The sequence below is a fragment of the Ambystoma mexicanum genome, chromosome 3q (assembly GCF_040938575.1).
Source record: "Ambystoma mexicanum isolate Mex_15411 chromosome 3q, UKY_AmexF1_1, whole genome shotgun sequence".
NCBI lineage: Eukaryota > Metazoa > Chordata > Amphibia > Caudata > Ambystomatidae > Ambystoma > Ambystoma mexicanum.
Window position 1 is genome coordinate 265171237 of NC_090926.1, and position 14280 is coordinate 265185516.

Genomic DNA, 14280 nt, shown 5'->3' on the forward strand with positions numbered 1-14280 from the left:
TAGGTTTTTATTGAACAGATATGTTTATGGAGGTAACAATAATCACATATCATAATAGTATCATACTTTTGGGCACCGGGTCCTGAGGTTACCCCCTCTGGCCCGTGCCGCCTTCTCATGTCCCACGACTTGTTGTGGGCACCGTACAGAGCCTTGTACCTCTTTTCCTTTGTTCTTCTCCCTTATTTTGTAGGGGGGGGAGGGTTCTGTGGTAAAGAAGCAAAGGTTGGAAGACATTGAGTAAACAGTGCACCTCCTGTTTGTTTGGGTCCCCGTTCAGGGTCCACAAACAGATTGTGTTTGCTCAGAGCAAGCCGCTCTGTATTTATAAGACCCAGGGGAGCCCTGGGTCTTTGTTATGCAGGTAGTGGGGGCTCCTGTTGTCGCAGCTCCCCCCCCCACTCCCCCCCCCGGCCGGATAGCGGACTGTCTGGCCCCCTGATGGGGGCAGGTCTTTGAACCTGGGCCCTGCCTGACTGTTTCCTTATGGTGCTTAGCACCTTTCTGCTTGGAGGAAGGGTGAGGTGATTGTTCACACCTCACCCTTCCTCAGCTTTGTGTGGCAGAGACTGCTTGTTTCTGCAGCTGGGGGAGGAGAGGAGCAAACACGGGGGGTTGGGCTGCCCCTCTCCTGGCCTGCTGATGGTAACACCAGTTACCCTGCCTCGCCTTGGGCGGCCCTGCAGCATTGCCCATCAGACAAATATTGCCAACGCAAATAGATGGGATACATCCATGCTGCCTCCTCTTTAGCGCTGATCGTTCTGGGGTTCAGCTTTTTTCCCTAGAGCCCCTATTTCTCTAAGCGGGCATGCATACACATGGGATCGCCGGGAGAAGATGGCACGCGAGTCACAGCGCGCTTGAGGTGAGTTTTACCCTTTTCAGGAGAGGACTGAATGAGGAGAATAAGGATGAGTTGGCCAGAGTGGCTCGCCCAAACTCATTCCAGGCACTAATGGACCTTGCCATGCAAATAGATTTCCGCATCCAGGAAAGGAAGGCAGAGAAGAAGAAATCCAGAGGTAATCGTCCGAAGCTGTCCTTTGAGAGTGCCACCAAGACAGACACAAACCCAGGCTCAGTCTCTGAACCAGAACCCATGCAGATAGGAGCCTTCCGTGGACCTATATCCCCGCAAGAAAGGATGAGAAGGATTCATACGGGGTTGTGCATGTATTGTGCCTCAGACAAACACTTGGTTAGGGAGTGTCCTCTAGCCCCTCCTCAATGTTCGGGATACGCCAGCTCCCGATCCTAGATGGAGCAGAGCTTTGGGAGAAAGATGTTTGCTCCACATCAATTCCATCCTTGAACTCTCCTGGACAAAACAATTTGGTGATACTACAGGCCTTCCTGTCGCCCTCCAAGAATAAGACCTATCCCATTCTGGCCTTGGTAGACTGCAGAGCTTTGGGAATTTTCATTGATCAAGACTGGGTTGTTAGTCATCATATTCCGTACGAGACATGAAGCACCATGCAGCCGGTGGAAGCAATCGACAGAAGACCCCTCACTTCAGGACCCATAAGCCTGCAGACAAAAGAGATCCAGCTTTCCATAAACCATCACCAAGAGCAGATTACATTCGACATCATTAAGTCAGCTCATTACCCCAGGGTATTGGGTATGCCCTGGTTACAGAAGCACAATCCGTATATAAATTGGACAGCAGGATCACTATTCCTAGGCTCAGAGTTTCGTATGTCCCACTGTCTATTCCCGGATCCCTCCTCGACACCCCCTAAAGAACCACTAAGAGACCAGCAAACACCACTCATGGATTCCAATATCATACAAGTCCCAGAGGCCTATCAGGGATATGCTGATGTATTTTCAACTTCCATAGTCTAGGCCTTACCCCCTCACAGACCTGAAGACTGTGCCATAGATACAGATCCCTCAGCAGTGATTCCCTTCGGCAGAATGTTCATCCTTTCCGAACCAGAGAAAAAGGCCCTCCGAGAATACCTGGATACCAACCTTGAAAACGGCACCATAAGACCCTCAAAATCTCCAGCGGGTGCTTCGTTGTTCTTTGTTCCCAAGAAGGACACCAAGGAACTCAGACCTTGCCTCGACTATCGTGGCTTAAATCAATGTACCCTCAAAGATCGGTACCCACTGCCCCTGATCTCGGATATCCTGGAAGCTGTGAGAGGCGCCGTAATTTTCCCGAAGTTGGATCTCCGGGGTGCCTATCATTTGATCCGTGTCCGGGAAGGAGACAAATGGAAAACAGCCTTTAGAACACCCTTTGGTCACTATGAATATCTAGTCATGCCCTTTGGACTAGCTAATGCCCCTGCAGTTTTTCAACGTTTTATGGATAGGGTGTTTTCTGACATGTTATTCCTCTTCGTCAATGTCTATCTGGATGACATATTGATCTTTTCCAAGGATTCTCTAAAGTATGAAGAACATGTAAAGGCAGTATTACAAGGACTCAGTGAACACAAACATTTAGCCAAACCCGAAAAATGCTTGTTTCACGTTACTTCTGTTCACTACTTAGGATTCATCCTTAGCCCAGAAGGAATTGGTATGGACCCTTCAAAGGTAAAGGCCATACTGGCATGGCTTGCTCCCACGTCCGTGAAACAAGTTCGATCCTTCCTGGGGCTTGCCAACTTCTACCGGAAGTTCATTTCTACCTTTTCCGAGATCTTTCAGAAGATTGTTGCCCTCTTGAAGAAAGACACCCCCTTTATCTGGTCTACATTGCAAGATAAGGCATGCCAACGTTTAAAGACAGAGTTCACGTAAGCCCCCATCTTGGCCCAACGCAACATAAATCGGCCATTCCTAGTGGAAACTGATGCCTCTAACTACGCCATAGGAGTGGTCTTGAAGCAGGAACTTGAGGATAAACTGGAACACCCCATTGCTTACCTCTCACGAACCCTGTCTCCTAGTGAGACACATTACTCCGTCCTGGAAAAGGAACTGTCAGCCATCCGCCAAGCCTTCACTGAATGGCGACATCTACTTCTGGGTGCTAGATATCCAGCTCAGGTCCGGACGGACCATCGGAATCTTCAAATTCTACAGTCGTTGGAGTGCAGGAACAGTCGTCAGGCGCGTTGGGCCTACCTCTTTGCCCAGTACCAAATCCCAAATCACTCATGTTCCCGGATCACAAAACCTGATTGCTGCCGCCTTATCTCGACGTCCTGACTATGTAACTACTGAAGAAAGGGCCTATCCTAAGATGTTTCCCCACACAATCTTTGTAGCTCAAGCAGTCAACCTCCTGGAAGAAATTCGAGTGCAAACCCAATCCTCTGACCTCCGGAAGGATATTTCAAGGAAGAATCCATGGAACCTAAGAGTTAAGGAAGGATATTTATTCAAGGACAATGCACTGGTCATTCCTACACAGAAATTACAACAAAGAATAATAAACCTCTGTCATGATACCATTCACTCCGGACATCGTGGCATAACCAACACCCTCCGTCTCATACAAAGACAGTTTTGGTGGCCTGGAATGAAGACCAATGTACAGCAGTACATCAAAGCTTGTACTATCTGCAGTCAAAATAAACATGATAACAGGAGACCGGCGGGTCTTCTACTGCAACCTACACTGCCAACAAGGCCATGGGAATTCATTGCTACAGACTTCATTGTGGAATTACCACCTTCCCGAGGATACACGGCCATCATGATTACCATAGACTTGTTCACTCATATGGCTAATTTTACACCCCTGTGTAAGTTACCACCCTCGTCTGAGCTTGCTGCAATCTTCCTGGAACACATATTCCGTTTACATGGACTTCCTTCCAAGATCATATCTGATCGAGGACCTCAATACGTCTCTCAATTCTGGAAACATCTCTGTCGCATTTTGGGAATCCAACGCGCCCTCTCATCTGGTTATCATCCCCAAACCAACAGGGCCACAGAACATGCTAATCAGACCCTGGAGCAGTATCTTTGATATTTTGCCACCAAGGTTCAGGATGACTGGTCGCTCCTGATACCCGTGGCTGAATTCGCCTACAACAATTCCGATCATTGAGCACTTAAGACCAGTCCCTTTTATTGTAGCCAAGGTTTCCATCCATCAGTTCTACCCTCTGTTCTCCCTCATCCTACACCAGTACCTACTGTCGACTCCTGGATAGAAACCTAGGGGACCCTGACGTCTATGGAAACAAGGTGAGTCACCACACACGATAGATACGCCAGACACGAGGTTGTATTCCCAAAGCTAGGGTTTATTGCAAAGCAAAAGTCTCAGTTGGCCAACTCGGTCTCACGCCCGGCGACGTGCATCTCTAGACCTCGAGGGACGCAAGAGAGTGAATTACGTACATCAGTTACATATATACAAAATGCATATCAAACAATCAGCTATGACATGTTTAACACCCCCCTCCTTTGGGTTTCTTTGAACTTGGTGTGATGATGTACATCTCCGACTACTATGAGACCTTCAAACATCTATTCTAGTAACAATTTGCAATTTGTCGGTGCGAAGGCATCTTTCAGTTGTTGAATAGAACACAGCACTTCTGTTCTTGGAAGTGAGCTACATACGGGGGGGAAGAGTTGCATTCCAGACCTTGCTATCTATAAGTTGCTATTCGTGTCCTGGGAGCCGCCACGCTTTAGCGGGCTCAGCAAAGGGGGGCCGTAAGAAAAGCATAATTCAAGCCTTTAGCAGTATTATTCTAACATATTCTACCATATAACGAGACTGGCTGGCAGCTGCGAAATTATTAAATGCCCTGCAGCTCTGCTTCAAGGCTACATTCGGGAGGGAGCCGGGCATTCTTCCTGGCGCTGCCTACGTTTGTGTTTCAACGAACTCTTGTTATCCTCTCGGCCCTGTGGCCTTGTCCTTTTCACATACAGACAACAATGTTTTACAGTCGAGCAGTGTAAGCGGAAAATATACTGCAAAGCAATAGGAACAGAAAGCAATGAGCAATGGTTAGAAAACAAAATGGCGATTCTTGTTACATCAAAATGGCCGTTCATTGGCAAACTTGAAAACCTATATTCTGTCATATCGTGCATGAGACGGTTGGCCCACGGCCACCAAAATGCGTTTGCGGTCACAAAGTAGAGGTATCAATTTTTCTAGACTGACAAACCCTCCTTTGGCCGTATGCCAAACATCTCATCTATCTATTGAAACCTCCTCTAGTGATGATGAGTCTGAAGTACTTATGTCTGAATTTTTCATGCTATCGTAGACATCATCGTCTTCATCAATATCTATTGCCATCAACTCTTTTACTGCTCTCACCTCATTTGGGTCTGGGTCAGTTCGACCATGAGGTTGTTTTTTCTTTGTCATCATATGCATACATCATTCCGTACATCCCTCAGTTACCTCAGCGCAAACTATGGGTAGACGATGGATACAACAACAGCACGTTAGGAATATTCCAAACCACACTACTAATATTGAGATCAACTTCCAGCCCCAAGAACGTAGTATTCCCCAAAACCATGATCCTATTCCCCAGCTCCCTTCTCCAGTAGGGATTTCAGAGCTTAGGACATGCATTTTCTTTATTGCTTCAAAGATCATGGGGGAATAGTCATCGACATAAACGCAACATGCTGATCCCACTATTTTGCAAATTCCCCCACGATCAACCAGGATCACATCGAGAGCCATTCTATTTTGCAGCCTCATTAACCTGATTCCTCTTTCTTCTAACGTCATGCTAAATAGTATATCTGTTGTTCTGTTTATTGTATTTTTTAGGATTCTGGACAGTTGCCTTATATTATAGGAGTTCACTATCTGCCCTAAGAATGGAATGAATGATTTTGCTACATCAGTTGCTATTAAAACACCCTTGTCAGTCCTTCTGACTCTAGTTCTGGATAATCTGGCCATGGCTGCTGTTTCTAAGAGGAATACTCCTGGGAACAGTAGCCCTAGGTAACATGTACCTCCCCAGTTTCTGGGCAACCAAGGATATGCTTTCTCTCCACATATAAAAAAACTGGATCACCTACATATACTGGTTCTATTTCCCATTTTAATACCACTGTATTCATGCAACCAGTATATGTTCCGACTGAAAAAGAGCCTTTCTTTTTTAGACAAAAAGGGATGGTTCTTGGGCTATAATTCACCGTGTAAGATGGGGAAATTGCATCTTTGTCTCCTTTTGTTCTTACACGAAACGTCATTACAGATGTTTTTTCTGGTGGGGACAATCTATCTCGTCTATTTTGTCGTGTTATCTTTCGTGTACTTTTCCTCGTGGGCTCTGGGGCTATTACTTGTGCTTTATAGAAAATGGAACAACCCACAGGCTTCATTATTATCTCCTCAAACTTGTTCATGTTGGTTCTGTCTAATTGACCCGTATTACTCTCATTCCATTTCCCATAGAACATTGCACCTAAAGATGCACTACATGTAGAACTTAATGGTAGTGGCTACACATACCACCCTATTCCTTTCCCAGCATGCTATGGTAAATGGGCACATACCCAGCAATTTGTTTTCTTCAGAATTGCATGTGTCATGTTCATGATCAACAGCAAAGTGTTATTTCCAAAACCTTCCCTGTGTCTTTCTTCCATTGGGGCAGGGTATAAGTGATCACCTGAACCGGGCTTTCAGTAGTGGATATATTAATTATTGGTAAAAACATTTCTAATGGGTGTATTGTTTCCACCCACCATAATATTAGGGCTGTCGATATTGGTGCTACCACGCTCATAAAGCACATTATTATTGTCAGTACCAGCATACAATTTGTTTTACCATGCGTTTTTCTTAAGCTTACAGTCTTTATAATTGACTCATTCTCAGCGGTGGTGTTGCAGGAGGAGTCTGGAACCAGTCCCGACATGTTTCTCGTCGTCCTTCTTCTTTCTTATCACAGTTCGTTGTGGATATCTCTCTTCGTCGCGCTTGCTCTGATGTTAATAAGTTCAATGGAATTGTCACAGTTCAGTTCTGCCTGTCCTTTTTAGCCTGGATTCCATTATTCGTTTTTAGGTGAGATCACTTGTCCTTTCTTATACTGCTCAGAGAACCTTTGATCAGTTATCTTATCACCTTAGTATCATGTGCGCCGAGCTTGTCTGCTCTGGTTCAGGACACATGTACTTTTAATCAGTTATCTCACTTGCCATAGTACCACGTGTGGCCAGCTTGTCCGCTCTGGTTCCTGACACATGTACTTTTATGATCGCACCGAGGAGCCGCGAGTCTTGAATTGTCCGACTTGCACAATTCTCACGCTTCTCTCCTCTACACCTCTGGTTCTTTCTCCGTCCATGAGCTGAACCAAAGGTTGACATAAACATCAAGAAGAACTGCGGATCACTATGCTTCTGAGGCCGCAAGTTGTATCACCTGGCTATCGTATGATCCGTGAACAGTGCCGGTGCACTTCCAGATTCAGGCTCAAAGTGAGCCTGTGGCGCTACTGCAGGTGCTGGTGTGCCGCGCCAATGATGCAGATCCATTCTTTGGCATGCTGGCAAGTGCTGGTGGGCGCCAAAGGGGTACATGATTTGTTTCTGCTGGTATTTGCAAGGCAGATTTCGCGTCGGCCAGCAGTGATGTTGATTCTGCTGGGCAACGTTGGGGCACTCTTTGCCCTTCCCCCTCTTGGGCAATCGTCTCAGGCTTTATTTAGAGTTTCACTTCTCGTTTTGGCAGATTAGGTGGCTGCTTACTGGCAACAGTTTCTTTAGTTTCTGGGACCGCTGTCTCTTTCCGGTCATCAGTGTCAGGCAAGTCTTTCAGTGCAGTTGGAATCTTCTTGGCATGGATCCACGACTTCCTTCCATCCACCCGTATTGCCGTCTGCGTCGCCAAGAGTACTTGATAGGGCCCGCGCCACCTGGGTGCTAATGATGACTTTCTTTCAAAATTCTTTAGCAGCACCCAGTCTCCTGGCTCCAGCGCGTGCCCCGGACCGGTGTATCTCACTGGTAATGCCTCCTGCACCTGCTGATGAGTCAAACGCAATTTCTGCATTAAAAGGCCACAATAAGTACTAAGCACAGGATGTTCTATCTCACTAAGTCGTTTTGGCTGAGGTGCGCACCAAACATTCGCCGGCCTCCCCATCACAATCTCGTATGGGGAGAGCCCAGTTTTAGCCGGTACAGATGTACGCATGCATAATAGTGCTATTGGTAATGCATTCACCCAACTCAACTTGCTTCCCGCACAAATCTTGCTAATCTTTGATTTAAGAATCCCGTTGTGCCTCTCCACAGGACCGGCAGAACTCGGGTTCCTTGAGTTATGGAATCTCTTATCAATCTGAAGACCAGCACATATCTGTAATACCACTGCACCCACAAAATGTGGTCCATTATCAGACCATAGGACACGGGGCAAGCCAAATCTGGGAAAGTACTCCTTCAACATTACTTTTGCCGTGCTCATTGCTGTGCAGTCCTTCAAGGGATATGCCTCCACCCACTTACTGAATGCACAGATCACCACCAAGACGTATTTTAAGTTTTGGCACCTCTCCATCTCTATGAAATCAAAATGAATCACCTCAAATGGCATGGAGAGCGGGCCAAAACTGCCTGTTGGAGTCACTGTTCCCTTCCCTACATTGTGTTGCAAACACGTGATACAGTTCTGCACCAACCTCTCTGCATTCTTTTTTATGTTTACATTCTGCCAAACTGTAGAAAGGTGCTGTATTATTTTCTTTGCACAGATGTGCGTAGGGCTGTGGGCCATTGTGACCATTGCAGTCACGTACGAATTTGGCAACATCCAGTTTCTAGTTCCCTTGTTAACCCAACAACCCTCCAGATCCAACTCAGCAGATCCCTCTGCCCACCCCTGTATTTCATCGGCCATAGCTCCGGCCTGCATTTCTTTGACAGTAGCAACTCCATCTTCTATCATGCAGGGAACTTCCTCTGTCTGAACCGTCATCATTTTGGTATTCAAATCAGTGGCAGTTTGTTTCCCAATTCTGTCTGCAAACGCGTTTCCCTCTCCTACTTTGCATGTTACTTTTTTATGTGCCTCGCATTTCACCATTGCTAGGCGCTTTGGAAACATGAGTGCAGACAGCAATCGTACAATCAAAGGGCCATGTTGAATTCTGGCGCCGTGTGATGTCAAAAACCCTCTCTCAGCACAGAGTCGACCAAAATTATGAACCACTCCAAAAGCATACTGACTATCAGTATATATATTCACATTCAAATTTTCAGAAATATCGCAGGCTTTGGTTAATGCTATTATTTCTGCGGCTTGTGCTGAATTATAAGGAATTATTTTGCTTTCTACAACACTCTCTAGGGTAGTGATAGCATATGAGGCAGTTGTCGTGCCATCTGGTAATTTAAAACATGAGCCGTCACAAAATAACTCTCCATCTGGCTCTTTCTGTGGGATATCACTTACATCAACTCTCCCCTTGGTTTCTTCCTCAGTGACCATTAAGCAATCGTGAGGGGGTGATTCATTCTTTCCAATTTCTTTTATGGTTGGTGGCATTAATTCTGCAGGATTCAAAGCGCTACACCTCATAATTTGGATATTGGGCGCGAACAAGATAATCTCATATCTTGTCAATCTAGCAAAGGTGAGGTGTTGCGACTGTGTCCTATTTAATAGAACGTCTATGGCATGTGGCACCATCAGAATTAAAGTATGCCCCAATACCATCCCTTCCGTTTGTTTCACTGATGCAGCAGCCGCCGCGACAGATCGCAAACATTGTGGTAGTGCGCGTGCTACAGGGTCCAGCGCAGAAGAAAAATAGCCGCACGGCCTATTTCTTCCACCTTGTTCCTGTGTCAAAACCGCCAATGTACATCCTTCACTTTCACACACAAATAGTCCAAAAATGTTCTCATAATTCGGTGTACCCAAAAATGGAGCCAAACATAATGCAGTTTTCAATCCATCAAATGCTTTCTGACATTCCTCATCCCACTGCAAAGGCATAACCGCATCCTTTCTAGTTAAATTCACCAACGGCTTCACAATCAACGCAAAATTACCAATCCATTGTCGGCAATATGAAGCCATGCCTATTATGGCTCTGACTCCTTTTTGTGTCTTTGGAATAGGCATACAAGAAATACTTTCTATGCGTTCTGGCGTTAGTCTTCTCCCTCCTTTCAAAAGTAGGTAGCCCAAACAGGCCACCTCCTTTCGATTATACTGAAATCTCTTCAAACTAGCTTTATGGCCATGTGCCGCTAGGTGTGACAGTAGTAATACAGTGCTTTCTTTACAAATCTCCTCTGTGTCTGCAGCTAGCAATAGATCGTCTATGTATTGCAAGGGTACACAACCCACGGGTAATTCCAGCATGTCTAGCTGCTCTTTTAATGCTCTACTGTAAATACTTGGACTTTCCGTGTAACCTTGCGTAATCCGCGTAAATGTAAATGATCGTCCTCCTAATGTGAACGCGAACAAATACCTGCTGTCCTTGTCCACTGAAATACTGAAGAACGCGTTTTTCAAATCTATTACACTAAAATATTCTGCTGAAACAGGTATCATTGTCAATATTGTAGTGACGTCTGGTACTAGAGGAAATTGTGTATCTACTACCTTATTCAATGCGCGCAAATCTATTATGAAACAGTATGGTACCTCATTGCCTCCTTTTTTATAAACCGGAAGAATCGGGCTGTTGCATGTACTGCCTGTAATTTCCTCGATTACCCCTAATTTCACCAAATCATTAACAATACTCTTCAATCCTTTCTCACCTTCAGCCGAAATTCTGTATTGGGGTATTCACGGTAGGGTAACATCTTCTTTCAAAATGATCTTTACTGGCTCTATCTTTAAACATCCTACATCATTGTCATGCATTGCCCATATACTTGTTGGTACTTAGTTCCCCTGGTAACGCTTCGGACATGAATTCTGACACAGGGGCATCGTGTGGCCAAATCGTAAGAAACACTCCATCTGCCGTGCAATGTATAACGGAACCTAGTTTTTTATCCCAACAAGTTCTCCCCACAATTTTCGGTTAAAAGGAAAGGCCAATGTTCAGTGAATGGTCCTATAGTAACTGGGACTGGTTTGGACACTGGGTTTATGACTGGTGTACCTGCGAACCCTACGGAAATATTCTTTTGCCCTGACAGTGGTATATCCGGAACCAAGTGATGGTCTATTGAACACTTTTGTGCTCCTGTATCTACAAGAAAGCGGTGCTCCTCATTCCCGACTCTCATTTCTACGTAGGGTCCTCTCTGATTCACAGGAATAGACACTTGTTCCAACCCCTGTCCTGTCCTATTGGGGAAATAACACATCGTCCGATGTGTAATCATTACTATTACTGTAATACGTGTTTGGCTGTGTATCAAAAAAGCTCCCACTCTTTCCTCTATTTCCCCCACTCTGGTTTCCATATTGTTGATTTTGCTGTCCCTGACTCTGGTTTGGGGCATTTTGGTTTTGGCCTTGGTTTTGATTACCTCCTTTATTGTGATGCTGCTGCATACTATTCCTATTTGGTCCATTCACTCCTGGGTGTCCTCTATGCTGTCTCCTCTGACCAGACCCATTTCTGCATATTCGAATTACTCCTTCCCTGTGCGTTCCCTCGCCCTATATTATGTCCTGTTACTTGCTGTAATAGTACCTGTGTTCTTATTAGACAAATCTGCTCCCACCTGTTTTAGCAACGATAATTCGTTCACCATCTCCTTCTGCCCCGGTGATGATAACTGCTGCCGTTTATTATGCGACCCCTTTCCCCCCTTCCCAGGTCTCCCGATATCCCTACTCCTGTACGCAGGTGTAGTAAACATTTTGGCAGGTGTAGTAAACATTTCGACATAATCATTATCTAATTCATCTCTAAGCTCAAAAAGTCTACATACATGTTCTCTCACTTCTTCATCCCTCTCCCTACAGCGTGCCAATGCATTCAAATCTAACAATCGCTGCGGTGGTAATTTCCCAATTAACTGTTTCCATTTCTCCACCAAATATTCACCCATGCATTCCAAAACTACATGTCTTTCGTTGCTCCTACGGAAGTCATATATCGAAGCCAATGTTGTCGTCCCATCATTCCCGTCTATATACATCTCTGCCTGTTGCTGCAATTCCACCTTCCTTTCTTTGCTAATTGCGCTGCGAGTTACCCTCGTGCATCCCGTTGGACAGTCCCGCCTCTTGCCCCCGTGGTTTCAACTTCAACCCCGGGAGGAACAGACGGTACTGAGTCTGTGTCTGAGGTAGGAGGTGCGGATGGGACAATGGGAACAGGGAGTGTTTGTTGTGGGCCTGGTTGGCTAATAGGAAGTTTTACGTGTGCGGTCTGTGGCTGTGGGAGGGCTTGAGCTACCGGAGGGGGAGCTTGAGCTACGGGCGGGGTCTGGGCAATAGCTACTGACATGTCTGGTCTTACTTCTGATCTTGGCCTTGTTTTGTATGGGTCAATATATTTTCTATCAATTCATCTGCTATGTGTAATTCTCGTTGTGGATATATCTTTTCTATATTCAACTGGTCACGCCTACCTGCCCTTCTTAAACTCTCAGTCCACTCCTCCTCTTCTTTTTCTTCCGCTACTTCACCTTTCGATTTATGCCTGGGCGCATGCTTTGCTCTGCTTTTAAAATGGAGCATTGCTTCCTTCCTCCAGTCTTTAATAGTCTCAAATGCTGCAGGACGCGCTTTCTTTCTTATCAACACCCTTTCCAGGTTGTCTATCCTCGCTATCTCAAAACTACCATTAATCGGCCACTGATGGTCTTGTTGCTTTCTGGTTTCACAGAATATTATCGCACCCACTCCATACTTCACATACATCTCATACGCCGGCGTTCCTCCAGGTGGTACAATTTGGCCATCTTCCAACGATTGTCTACCACAGCGGAAAAACCCTGCTAAGGTGGACAATACCCCAGGCATGTTTCAACCTTCCCCCTGGTTAATCAACCTTACCTAGGGCATTTGAATTTGCAAAGTCAACTCTCAAGCAATATCAGGATTACTTTGAATCAGGGAATGACTCACCTGATAAATCAAGTCGTCTGTATACTGACGCACCAAAGGACTTCGTGTCTGCGTTTCTTGGCTTCTGCCTCATTTCGGGACCCTCGCCTTCTTGTTCTCTAGCCAGGCACGTCGATCAGGGATCAGATGTGTGCAGATCTGCAAAGGAGTCTCTCATCGCTTTTACAGGGCGCCCCGAACACCTCTTGATCCCGGCTCGATAGTCCCGTCCTCGCCGTTCTCCGCCTTACTCAATTACAACGTTATGCGATGGAACAAGTGGGGGAGGGTCCCTATTCTGGCGCCATCTTGAAAGAGGCCCCTAGGGGATCCTGACGTCTATGGAAACAAGGCGAGTCGGCACACACGATAGATACGCCAGACACGAGGTTGTATTCCCAAAGCTAGGGTTTTTTTGCAAAGCAAAAGTCTCGGTTGGCCAACTCGGTCTCACGCCCCGCGACGTGTATCTCTAGACCTCGAGGGACGGAAGAGAGTGAATTACGTACATCAGTTACAAATATATAAAATGCATATCAAACAATCAGCTATGACATGTTTAACACCCCCCTTTATTGGGTTTCTTTGAACTTAGTGTGATGATGGACATCTCCGACTACTATGACACCTTCAAACATCTATTCTAGTAACAATTTGCAATTTGTCGGTGCGAAGGCATCTTTCAGTTGTTGAATAGAACACAGCGCTTCTGTTCTTGGAAGCGAGCTACATACAGGGGGAAGAGTTGCATTCCGGACCTTGCTATCTATTAGGTGCTATTCGTGTCCTGGGAGCCGACACGCTCTAGCGGGCTCAGCAAAGGGGGGCCGTAAGAAAAGCATAATTCAAGCCTTTAGCGGTATTATTCTAACATATTCTACCATATAACGAGACTGGCTGGCAGCTGCAAAATGATTAAATGCCCTGCAGCTCTGCTTCAAGGCTACATTCAGGAGGGAGCCTGGCATTCTTCTTGGCGCTGCCTACGTTTGTGTTTCAACAAACTCTTGTTATCCTCTCGGCCTTGCGGCCTTGTCCTTTTCACATACAGACAACAATGTTTTACAGTCGAGCAGTGTAAGCGGAAAATATACTGTGAAGCAATAGGAACAGAAAGCAATGAGCAATGGTTAGAAAACAAAATGGCGATGCTTGTTACATCAAAATGGCCATTCATTGGCAAACTCGAAAACCTATATTCTGTCATATCGTGCATGAGACGGTTGGCCCACGGCCACCAAAATGCGTTTGCGGTCACAAAATAGAGGTATCCCTTTTTCTAGACTGACAAGGAGGCCAAAGAAAACTTATAGAGGGCCAGA